Here is a 14369-nt window from a genome sequence, read left to right as displayed (position 1 = left end):
CACTACTGGCCCTCTGTTGAACATCTAGACACTACTGGCCCTCTGTTGAACATCTAGACACTACTGGCCCTCTGTTGAACATCTACACACTACTGGCCCTCTGTTGAACATCTAGATAATCCTGGCCCTCTGTTGAACATCTAGATACTACTGGCCCTCTTTTGAACATCTAGATACTCCAGTCCCTCTGTTGAACATCTAGATGCTACTGGCCCTCTGTTGAACATCTAGACACTACTGGCCCTCTGTTGAACATCTAGACACTACTGGCCCTCTGTTGAACATCTAGACACTACTGGTCCTCTGTTGAACATCTAGACACTACTGGTCCTCTGTTGAACATCTAGACACTACTGGTCCTCTGTTGAACATCTAGACACTACTGGCCCTCTGTTGAACATCTAGACACTACTGGCCCTCTGTTGAACATCTAGACACTACTGGCCCTCTGTTGAACATCTAGACACTACTGGCCCTCTGTTGAACATCTAGACACTACTGGCCCTCTGTTGAACATCTAGACACTACTGGCCCTCTGTTGAACATCTAGACACTACTGGCCCTCAGTTGAACATCTAGACACTACTGGCCCTCTGTTGAACATCTAGACAATACTGGCCCTCTGTTGAACATCTAGACACCACTGGCCCTCTGTTGAACATCTAGACACTACTGGCCCTCTGAACATCTAGACACCACTGGCCTTCTGTTGAACGTCTAGATACTCCAGGCCCTCTGTTGAACATCTAGATACTCCAGGCCCTCTGTTGAACATCTAGATACTACTGGCTCTCTGTTGAACATCTAGACACTACTGGCCCTCTGAACATCTAGACACAACTGGCCCTCTGTTGAATGTCTAGATACTCCAGGCCCTCTGTTGAACATCTAGACGCTACTGGCCCTCTGTTGAACATCTAGACGCTCCTGGCCCTCTGTTGAACATCTAGATACTCCAGGCCCTCTGTTGAACATCTAGATACTCCTGGCCCTCTGTTGAACATCTAGACACTCCAGGTCCAGGCCCCCTGTTGAACATCTAGATAATCCAGGCCCTCTGTTGAACATCTAGACGCTACTGGCCCTCTGTTGAACATCTAGACGCTACTGGCCCTCTGTTGAACATCTAGATGCTCCTGGCCCTCTGTTGAACATCTAGATGCTCCTGGCCCTCTGTTGAACATCTAGATAATCCTGGCCCTCTGTTGAACATCTAGATACTACTGGCCCTCTTTTGAACATCTAGATACTCCAGGCCCTCTGTTGAACATCTAGATGCTACTGGCCCTCTGTTGAACATCTAGACGCTACTGGCCCTCTGTTGAACATCTAGACGCTCCTGGCCCTCTGTTGAACATCTAGATAATCCTGGCCCTCTGTTGAACATCTAGACACTACTGGCCCTCTGTTGAACATCTAGACACTACTGGCCCTCTGTTGAACATCTAGACACTACTGGCCCTCTGTTGAACATCTAGACACTACTGGCCCTCTGTTGAACATCTAGATACTACTGGCCTTCTGTTGAACATCTAGACACTACTGGCCCTCTGTTGAACATCTAGATACTACTGGCCTTCTGTTGAACATCTAGACACTACTGGCCCTCTGTTGAACATCTAGATAATCCTGGCCCTCTGTTGAACATCTAGATACTACTGGCCCTCTTTTGAACATCTAGATACTCCAGGCCCTCTGTTGAACATCTAGACGCTACTGGCCCTCTGTTGAACATCTAGACGCTACTGGCCCTCTGTTGAACATCTAGATGCTCCTGGCCCTCTGTTGAACATCTAGATAATCCTGGCCCTCTGTTGAACATCTAGACACTACTGGCCCTCTGTTGAACATCTAGACACTACTGGCCCTCTGTTGAACATCTAGACACTACTGGCCCTCTGTTGAACATCTAGACACTACTGGCCCTCTGTTGAACATCTAGATACTACTGGCCTTCTGTTGAACATCTAGACACTACTGGCCCTCTGTTGAACATCTAGATACTACTGGCCTTCTGTTGAACATCTAGACACTACTGGCCCTCTGTTGAACATCTAGATACTACTGGCCCTCTGTTGAATATCTAGATACTCCAGGCCCTCTGTTGAACATCTAGACACTACTGGCCCTCTGTTGAACATCTAGACACTACTGGCCCTCTGTTGAACATCTAGACACTACTGGCCCTCTGTTGAACATCTAGACACTACTGGCCCTCTGTTGAACATCTAGACACCACTGGCCCTCTGTTGAATGTCTAGATACTCCAGGCCCTCTGTTGAACATCTAGATACTCCAGGCCCTCTGTTGAACATCTAGACGCTCCAGGCCCTCTGTTGAACATCTAGACGCTCCTGGCCCTCTGCTGAACATCTAGACGCTACTGGCCCTCTGTTGAACATCTAGATGCTCCTGGCCCTCTGTTGAACATCTAGATAATCCTGGCCCTCTGTTGAACATCTAGATACTACTGGCCCTCTTTTGAACATCTAGATACTCCAGGCCCTCTGTTGAACATCTAGACGCTACTGGCCCTCTGTTGAACATCTAGACGCTACTGGCCCTCTGTTGAACATCTAGACGCTCCTGGCCCTCTGTTGAACATCTAGATAATCCTGGCCCTCTGTTGAACATCTAGATACTACTGGCCCTCTTTTGAACATCTAGATACTCCAGGCCCTCTGTTGAACATCTAGACACTACTGGCCCTCTGTTGAACATCTAGACACTACTGGCCCTCTGTTGAACATCTAGACACTACTGGCCCTCTGTTGAACATCTAGATACTCCAGGCCCTCTGTTGAACATCTAGATACTCCAGGCCCTCTGTTGAACATCTAGATACTCCAGGCCCTCTGTTGAACATCTAGATACTCCAGGCCCTCTGTTGAACATCTAGACACTACTGGCCCTCTGTTGAACATCTAGATACTACTGGCCCTCTGTTGAACATCTAGATACTCCAGGCCCTCTGAACATCTAGATACTCCAGGCCCTCTGTTGAACATCTAGACACTACTGGCCCTGCATACAGAACTAGGAGGCAACAGCAGTCTGCTGTAAACGTCTCTTTGGAGAGCTAGAGTGTAATCTTCACAGATTAGAGAGTAGAGCTGGGAGTGGAGAGTTGGGCTGTGTTTAACCCACATTAGCCTCTGCAGTGCTTAATTAAAACAACCCACTATTCCCTGTGCGCTGGGCGGTGAGGTGACACCAAGGTAATGTCGTGGCTCCGGTGCACATCTAAACACACACACAGACACAGACGTACATTAAAACACACTTGCATACACACACACTTCACTGTAATTCCCTTATTGTGAATGCAACTGGTATACAGAGCCTACAAAGGAAATGCAACAGCTTTATCTGTAAAAAGATGCAATATACCAAGAGCACTTAGTCTCCCACTGTTCGCCAGAAGCAAGCTAAACATGAAACAAAGGCTACAACTATAGGAGCCAGACTGAAAGTACCATGTCACCTCTTCCTGTCGCTCCTCTTACTGATAACTGTGAATCTTCACCTCTGTCATTACACACACACACACCTTTAATCCCTCAGATTTTTTCACCATCCTCTCATTTCCTTTCCTGTCATTTCCTTTCCTCTCATTTATTTTCTCTTGTTTTGAATGATGGTACTACTTTGAATATTGGCACTTGATTAAAAAAACCTGGCCTTTGTTTGCTGCACCTGACATAATTTCAAGTTCTTAATAAAATATCCTTAATGTTCTTTGCAAAAAAAAAAAAATGAAATCCTGACTTGGTATGATTGTCAGATTTCCTGGCTCGATGGAAGGGAATTATGGAAAAAATAAAAACAAATTAAGTCATGGAGTTTGTGGAAAGCACTTAACAATCACGTAGGATTCCAAGAAGCTGCTGAATGTATTTGATTTGATAATGTACTTTTCCATTAACTCAGCTCATTACACATCATTCTGGAACAACCTTTACACCTCTGAAAAGGACAGAACTCACCTCACCCCTGTAACTTTCACAACACACACACACAGAAATAGGCAATGCTATTTTGTTATCATAAAGTACCACTGACTGCCTGCCATTTTCTTGTGGGGAATGGTTTAAACAAATAATTTCTCTCCCTGAGAGAAAGAAAGGACCATTCCCTATAGGAATAAACAGTTCTCTCAATCATTATAAACTGGGTGGTTCGCGCCCTGAATGCTGATTGGCTGACAGCTGTGGTATATCAGACCGTATGCCACGGGTATGACAAAACATGTATTTTACTGCTCTAATTACATTGGTAACCAGTTTATAAAAGCAATAAGGCACCTCCAGGGTTTGTGATATATGGCCAATATACCACAGCTAAGGGCTGTGTCCGCGTTGTGTTTTGCCTAAGAACAGCCCCTAGCCATGGTATATTGGCCATATACCCACACCCCTTCGGGCCTTAGTGCTTAAATAGAACATACCATAATAGAAAAGATATTGGCACAATGTAAAAAGCCAACTAAGGTGTACAGTGCCTTAAAAGTATTCATCCCACTTGGCGTTTTTCCTATTTTGTTGCATTACAACCTGTAATTTAAATAGATTTTTATTTGGATTTCATGTAATGGACATACACAAAATAGTCCAAATTGATGAAGTGAAATTTAAAAAATAACTTGTTTCAATAAAAAAAAATGGAAAAGTGGTGTGTGCATATGTATTCACCCCCTTTTCTAGGAAGCTCCTAAATAAGATATGGTGCAACCAATTACCTTCAGAAGTCACAATTAGTTAGATTGCACACAGGTGTAATTTAAGTGTTACATAATCTCAGTATATATACAGCTGTTCTGAAAGGCCCCAGAGTCTGCAACACCACTAAGCAAGGGCTACCACCACGCAAGTGGCATCACGAAGACCAAGGAGCTCTCCAAACAGGTCAGGGACAATGTTGTGGAGAAGTACAGATCACAGTTGGGTTATAAAAAAATATCAGAAACTTTGAACATCCCACGGAGTACCATTTAAATACATTATTATTATCAGAATAATCGACTTGATTCACCGAACATTTCTCCAAATGTAGTCCCCGCTGGAAAGGGAGCAGATACTAATGTAACAGTTAATAAACAAACAAGTCAACAGCTTTATACTGGCATAACGTGCTGGCATAAAATACTTAAATAAAGTACTGGCATAACATACTGGCATAATGTACTAGCATAACATACTGGCATAAAGTACTGTCATAACATGCTGGCATAAAGTACTGTCATAACATGCTGGCATAAAGTACTGTCATAACATGCTGGTATAAAGTACTGTCATAACATGCTGGCATAAAGTAGTCATAACATGCTGGCCTTAAAGTACTGTCATAACATGCTGGCATAAAGTACTGGCATAATATACTGTCATAACATGCTGGCATAAAGTACTGTCATAACATGCTGGTATAAAGTACTGTCATAACATGCTGGCATAAAGTAGTCATAACATGCTGGCCTTAAAGTACTGTCATTACATGCTGGCATAAAGTACTGTCATAACATGCTGGCATAAAGTACTGGCATAACATGCTGGCATAAAGTACTGTCATAACATGCTGGCATAAAGTTCTGTCATAACATGCTGGCATAAAGTAGTCATAACATGCTGGCCTTAAAGTACTGTCATAACATGCTGGCATAAAGTACTGTCATAACATGCTGGCATAAAGTAGGCATAACATGCTGGCCTTAAAGTACTGTCATAACATGCTGGAATAAAGTACTGTCATAACATGCTGGCATAAAGTAGTGTCATAACATGCTGGCATAAAGTAGTGTCATAACATGCTGGCATAAAGTACTGTCATAACATGCTGGCATAAAGTACTGTCATAACATGCTGGCATAAAGTACTGGCATAACATGCTGGCATAAAGTACTGTCATAACATGCTGGCATTAAAGTACTGTCATAACATGCTGGCATAAAGTACTGGCATAATATACTGTCATAACATGCTGGCATAAAGTACTGGCATAATATACTGTCATAACATGCTGGCATAAAGTACTGTCATAACATGCTGGTATAAAGTACTGTCATAACATGCTGGCATAAAGTAGTCATAACATGCTGGCCTTAAAGTACTGTCATTACATGCTGGCATAAAGTACTGTCATAACATGCTGGCATAAAGTACTGGCATAACATGCTGGCATAAAGTACTGTCATAACATGCTGGCATAAAGTTCTGTCATAACATGCTGGCATAAAGTAGTCATAACATGCTGGCCTTAAAGTACTGTCATAACATGCTGGCATAAAGTACTGTCATAACATGCTGGCATAAAGTAGGCATAACATGCTGGCCTTAAAGTACTGTCATAACATGCTGGAATAAAGTACTGTCATAACATGCTGGCATAAAGTAGTGTCATAACATGCTGGCATAAAGTAGTGTCATAACATGCTGGCATAAAGTACTGTCATAACATGCTGGCATAAAGTACTGTCATAACATGCTGGCATAAAGTACTGTCATAACATGCTGGCATAAAGTAGTCATAACATGCTGGCCTTAAAGTACTGTCATAACATGCTGGCATAAAGTACTGGCATAATATACTGTCATAACATGCTGGCATAAAGTACTGTCATAACATGCTGGTATAAAGTACTGTCATAACATGCTGGTATAAAGTACTGTCATAACATGCTGGCATAAAGTAGTCATAACATGCTGGCCTTAAAGTACTGTCATAACATGCTGGCATAAAGTACTGTCATAACATGCTGGCATAAAGTACTGTCATAACATGCTGGCATAAAGTACTGGCATAATATACTGTCATAACATGCTGGCATAAAGTACTGTCATAACATGCTGGTATAAAGTACTGTCATAACATGCTGGCATAAAGTACTGTCATAACATGCTGGCATAAAGTAGTCATAACATGCTGGCCTTAAAGTACTGTCATAACATGCTGGCATAAAGTACTGTCATAATATACTTTCATAACATGCTGGCATAAAGTACTGTCATAACATACTGGCATAAAGTACTGTCATAACATACTGGCATAAAGTACTGTCATAACATACTGGCATAAAGTACTGTCATAACATACTGGCATAAAGTACTGTCATAACATGCTGGCATAAAGTACTGTCATAACATACTGGCATAAAGTACTGTCATAACATGCTGGCATAATGTACTGTCATAACATGCTGGCATAAAGTACTGTCATAACATGCTGGCATAAAGTACTGTCATAACATGCTGGCATAAAGCACTGTCATAACATGCTGGCATAAAGTACTGTCATAACATGCTGGCATAAAGCACTGTCATAACATACTGGCATAATGTACTAGCATAACATACTGGCATAAAGTACTGTCATAACATGCTGGCATAATGTACTGTCATAACATACTGGCATAATGTACGAGCATAACATACTGGCATAAAGTACTGTCATAACATGCTGGCATAAAGCACTGTCATAACATACTGGCATAATGTACTAGCATAACATACTGGCATAAAGTACTGTCATAACATGCTGGCATAAAGCACTGTCATAACATGCTGGCATAAAGTACTGTCATAACATGCTGGCATAAAGTAGTCATAACATGCTGGCATAAAGTACTGTCATAACATGCTGGCATAAAGTACTGGCATAACATGCTGGCATAAAGTAGTCATAACATGCTGGCATAAAGTACTGTCATAACATGCTGGCATAAAGTACTGTCATAACATGCTGGCATAAAGTACTGTCATAACATGCTGGCATAAAGTACTGTCATAACATGCTGGCATAAAGTACTGTCATAACATGCTGGCATAAAGTAGTCATAACATGCTGGCATAAAGTACTGTCATAACATGCTGGCATAAAGTAGTCATAACATGCTCGCATAAAGTAGTCATAACATGCTCGCATAAAGTACTGTCATAACATGCTCGCATAAAGTACTGGCATAACATGCTGGCATAAAGTACTGTCATAACATGCTGGCCTTAAAGTACTGTCATAACATGCTGGCATAAAGTACTGGCATAATATACTGTCATAACATGCTGGCATAAAGTACTGGCATAATATACTGTCATAACATGCTGGCATAAAGTACTGTCATAACATGCTGGCATAAAGTAGTCATAACATGCTGGCCTTAAAGTACTGTCATAACATGCTGGCATTAAGTACTGGCATAACATGCTGGCATAAAGTACTGGCATAACATGCTGGCATAAAGTACTGTCATAACATGCTGGCATAAAGTACTGACATAACATGCTGGCATAAAGTACTGTCATAACATGCTGGCCTTAAAGACTGTCATAACATGCTGGCATAAAGTACTGTCATAACATGCTGGCATAAAGTACTGTCATAACATGCTCGCATAAAGTACTGTCATAACATGCTGGCATAAAGTACTGTCATAACATGCTGGCATAAAGTACTGTCATAACATGCTGGCATAAAGTAGTCATAACATGCTGGCCTTAAAGTACTGTCATAACATGCTGGCATAAAGTACTGGCATAATATACTGTCATAACATGCTGGCATAAAGTACTGTCATAACATGCTGGCATAAAGTACTGTCATAACATGCTGGCATAAAGTACTGTCATAACATGCTGGCATAAAGCACTGTCATAACATACTGGCATAATGTACTAGCATAACATACTGGCATAAAGTACTGTCATAACATGCTGGCATAAAGCACTGTCATAAAGTACTGTCATAACATACAGGCATAATGTACTAGCATAACATACTGGCATAAAGTACTGTCATAACATGCTGGCATAAAGCACTGTCATAACATACTGGCATAATGTACTAGCATAACATACTGGCATGAAGTACTGTCAAAACATGCTGGCATAAAGCATTGTCATAACATGCTGGCATAAAGTACTGTCATAACATACTGACATAAAGTACTGTCATAACATGCTGGCATAAAGCACTGTCATAACATACTGGCATAATGTACTTGCATAACATGCTGGCATAAAGTACTGTCATAACATGCTGGCATAAAGCACTGTCATAACATACTGGCATAAAGCACTGTCATAACATACTGGCATAAAGCACTGGCATAACATGCTGGCATAAAGTACTGGCATAACATGCTGGCATAAAGCACTGGCATAACATGCTGGCGTAAAGTACTGGCATAAAGTGCTGGCGTAAAGTACTGTGATAACATGCTGGTGTAAAGTACTGGCATAACATACTGGCATAAAGTACTGTCATAACATGCTGGCATAACGTACTGTCATAACATGCTGGCATAAAGTACTGTCATAACATGCTGGCATAAAGTACTGTCATAACATGCTGGCATAAAGTACTGTCATAACATGCTGGCATAAAGCACTGTCATAACATACTGGCATAATGTACTAGCATAACATACTGGCATAACGTACTGTCATAACATGCTGGCCTTAAAGTACTGTCATAACATGCTGGAATAAAGTACTGTCATAACATGCTGGCATAAAGTACTGTCATAACATGCTGGCATAAAGTAGTGTCATAACATGCTGGCATAAAGTACTGTCATAACATGCTGGCATAAAGTACTGTCATAACATGCTGGCATAAAGTAGTCATAACATGCTGGCCTTAAAGTACTGTCATAACATGCTGGCATAAAGTACTGGCATAATATACTGTCATAACATGCTGGCATAAAGTACTGTCATAACATACTGGCATAAAGTACTGTCATAACATGCTGGCATAAAGTAGTCATAACACTGGGGTAAAGTACTGGCATAAAGTGCTGGCGTAAAGTACTGTCATAACATGCTGGCGTAAAGTACTGTCATAACATACTGGCATAAAGTACCGTCATAATATGCTGGCATAAAGTACTGTCATAACATACTGGCATAAAGCACTGTCATAACATACTGGCATAAAGCACTGTTATAGCATACTGGCAGAAAGTACTGGCATAACATGCTGGCGTAAAGTACTGGCATAAAGTGCTGGCGTAAAGTACTGTCATAACATGCTGGCATAAAGTACTGTCATAACATGCTGGCGTAAAGTACTGTCATAACATGCTGGCGTAAAGTACTGGCATAACATACTGGCATAAAGTACTGTCATAACATGCTGGCATAAAGTACTGTCATTACATGCTGGCGTAAAGTACTGTCATAACATACTGGCATAAAGTACTGTCATAACATACTGGCATAAAGCACTGGCATAACATGCTGGCGTAAAGTACTGGCATAAAGTGCTGGCGTAAAAGACTGTCATAACATGCTGGCGTAAAGTACTGGCATAACATACTGGCATAAAGTACTGTCATAACATGCTGGTGTAAAGTACTGGCATAACATGCTGGCGTAAAGTACTGGCATAACATGCTGGTGTAAAGTACTGGCTTAACATGCTGGCATAAAGTACTGTCATAACATACTGGCATAAAGTACTGTGATCACATACTGGCATAAAGTACTGTCATAACATACTGGCATAAAGTACTGTCATAACATGCTGGCATAAAGTAGTGTCATAACATGCTGGCATAAAGTACTGTCCTAACATACTGGCATAAAGCACTGGCATAAAATGCTGGCGTAAAGTACTGTCATAACATTTTGGCGTAAAGTACTGTCATAACATACTGGCATAAAGTACTGTCTTAACATGCTGGTGTAAAGTACTGGCATAACATGCTGGCGTAAAGTACTGGCATAACATGCTGGTGTAAAGTACTGGCTTAACATGCTGGCATAAAGTACTGTCATAACATACTGGCATAAAGTACTGTGATCACATACAGGCATAAAGTACTGTCATAACATACTGGCATAAAGTACTGTCATAACATGCTGGCATAAAGTAGTGTCATAACATGCTGGCATAAAGTACTGTCCTAACATACTGGCATAAAGCACTGGCATAAAATGCTGGCGTAAAGTACTGTCATAACATGCTGGCGTAAAGTACTGTCATAACATACTGGCATAAAGTACTGTCTTAACATGCTGGTGTAAAGTACTGTCATAACATGCTGGCATAAAGTACTGTCATAACATGCTGGCATAAAGTACTGTCATAACATACTGGCATAAAGTACTGGCATAACGTACTTGCATAATGTACTAGCATAACGTACTGGCATGCCGTACTGGCGTAAAGTGCTGGCATAAAGTACTTGCATAAAGTACTGGCATAACATACTTGCATAAAGTACTGGCGTAAAGTCCTGGCATAACATACTGGCATAACATGCTGGCATAAAGTACTGGCATAAACTTCTGGCATAAAGTACTGGCATAACATGCTGGCGTAAAGTACTGGCATAACATACTGGCGTAAAGTACTGGCATAACATACTGGCGTAAAGTACTGGCATAACATGCTGGCGTAAAGTACTGGCATAAACTTCTGGCATAAAGTACTGTCATAACATGCTGGCATAAAGCACTGTCATAACATGCTGGCATAAAGCACTGTCATAACATGCTGGCATAAAGTACTGTCATAACATGCTGGCATAAAGCACTGTCATAACATGCTGGCATAAAGTACTGTCATAACATTCTGGCATAAAGTACTGTCATAACATGCTGGCATAAAGTACTGGCATAACATGCTGGCATAAAGTACTGTCATAACGTACTGGCGTAACATGCTGGCATAAAGTACTGTCATAACATGCTGGTATAAAGTACTGTCATAACATATTGGCATAAAGTACTTGCATAACGTACTTGCATAATGTCCTAGCATAATGTACTGGCATGACGTACTGGCGTAAAGTGCTGGCATAAAGTACTTGCATAACATGCTGGCATAACATACTTGCATAAAGTACTGGTGTAAACTTCTGGCATAAAGTATTGGCATAACATGCTGGCGTAAAGTACTGGCATAACATACTGGTGTAAAGTACTGGCATAACATACTGGCGTAAAGTACTGGCATAACATGCTGGCGTAAAGTACTGGAATAATCCTCTGGCATAAAGTACTGTAATAACATGCTGGCATAAAGCACTGTCATAACATGCTGGCATAAAGTACTGTCATAACATGCTGGCATAAAGTAGTCATAACACTGGCGTAAAGTACTGGCATAAAGTGCTGGCGTAAAGTACTGTCATAACATGCTGGCGTAAAGTACTGTCATAACATACTGGCATAAAGTACCGTCATAATATGCTGGCATAAAGTACTGTCATAACATACTGGCATAAAGCACTGTCATAACATACTGGCATAAAGCACTGTCATAACATACTGGCAGAAAGTACTGGCATAACATGCTGGCGTAAAGTACTGGCATAAAGTGCTGGCGTAAAGTACTGTCATAACATGCTGGCATAAAGTACTGTCATAACATGCTGGCGTAAAGTACTGTCATAACATGCTGGCGTAAAGTACTGGCATAACATACTGGCATAAAGTACTGTCATAACATGCTGGCATAAAGTACTGTCCTAACATGCTGGCATGAAGTACTGTCATAACATACTGGCATAAAGCACTGTCATAACATACTGGCATAAAGCACTGGCATAACATGCTGGCGTAATGTACTGTCATAACATACTGGCATAAAGTACTGTCATAACATACTGGCATAAAGCACTGGCATAACATGCTGGCGTAAAGTACTGGCATAAAGTGCTGGCGTAAAAGACTGTCATAACATGCTGAAGTAAAGTACTGGCATAACATACTGGCATAAAGTACTGTCATAACATGCTGGTGTAAAGTACTGGCATAACATGCTGGCGTAAAGTACTGGCATAACATGCTGGCGTAAAGTACTGGCTTAACATGCTGGCATAAAGTACTGTCATAACATACTGGCATAAAGTACTGTCATAATATACTGGCATAAAGTACTGTCATAACATACTGGCATAAAGAACTGTCATAACATGCTGGCATAAAGTAGTGTCATAACATGCTGGCATAAAGTAGTGTCCTAACATACTGGCATAAAGCACTGGCATAACATGCTGGCGTAAAGTACTGTCATAACATGCTGGTGTAAAGTACTGTCATAACATACTGGCCTAAAGTACTGGCATAACATGCTGGCGTAAAGTACTGTCATTACATGCTGGCGTAAAGTACTGTCATAACATACTGGCATAAAGTACTGTCATAACATACTGGCATAAAGCACTGGCATAACATGCTGGCGTAAAGTACTGGCATAAAGTGCTGGCGTAAAAGACTGTCATAACATGCTGGCGTAAAGTACTGGCATAACATACTGGCATAAAGTACTGTCATAACATGCTGGTGTAAAGTACTGGCATAACATGCTGGCGTAAAGTACTGGCATAACATGCTGGTGTAAAGTACTGGCTTAACATGCTGGCATAAAGTACTGTCATAACATACTGGCATAAAGTACTGTGATCACATACTGGCATAAAGTACTGTCATAACATACTGGCATAAAGTACTGTCATAACATGCTGGCATAAAGTAGTGTCATAACATGCTGGCATAAAGTACTGTCCTAACATACTGGCATAAAGCACTGGCATAAAATGCTGGCGTAAAGTACTGTCATAACATGCTGGCGTAAAGTACTGTCATAACATACTGGCATAAAGTACTGTCTTAACATGCTGGTGTAAAGTACTGTCATAACATGCTGGCATAAAGTACTGTCATAACATGCTGGCATAAAGTACTGTCATAACATACTGGCATAAAGTACTGGCATAACGTACTTGCATAACGTACTGGCATGCCGTACTGGCGTAAAGTGCTGGCATAAAGTACTTGCATAAAGTACTGGCATAACATACTTGCATAAAGTACTGGCGTAAAGTCCTGGCATAACATACTGGCATAACATGCTGGCATAAAGTACTGGCATAAACTTCTGGCATAAAGTACTGGCATAACATGCTGGTGTAAAGTACTGGCATAACATACTGGCGTAAAGTACTGGCATAACATACTGGCGTAAAGTACTGGCATAACATGCTGGCGTAAAGTACTGGCATAAACTTCTGGCATAAAGTACTGTCATAACATGCTGGCATAAAGCACTGTCATAACATGCTGGCATAAAGCACTGTCATAACATGCTGGCATAAAGTACTGTCATAACATGCTGGCATAAAGCACTGTCATAACATGCTGGCATAAAGTACTGTCATAACATTCTGGCATAAAGTACTGTCATAACATGCTGGCATAAAGTACTGGCATAACATGCTGGCATAAAGTACTGTCATAACGTACTGGCGTAACATGCTGGCATAAAGTACTGTCATAACATGCTGGTATAAAGTACTGTCATAACATATTGGCATAAAGTACTTGCATAACGTACTTGCATAATGTCCTAGCATAATGTACTGGCATGAC

The sequence above is a fragment of the Oncorhynchus tshawytscha genome, linkage group LG14 (assembly GCF_018296145.1).
Source record: "Oncorhynchus tshawytscha isolate Ot180627B linkage group LG14, Otsh_v2.0, whole genome shotgun sequence".
Lineage (NCBI taxonomy): Eukaryota > Metazoa > Chordata > Actinopteri > Salmoniformes > Salmonidae > Oncorhynchus > Oncorhynchus tshawytscha.
This window is presented reverse-complemented; position numbering follows the sequence as displayed.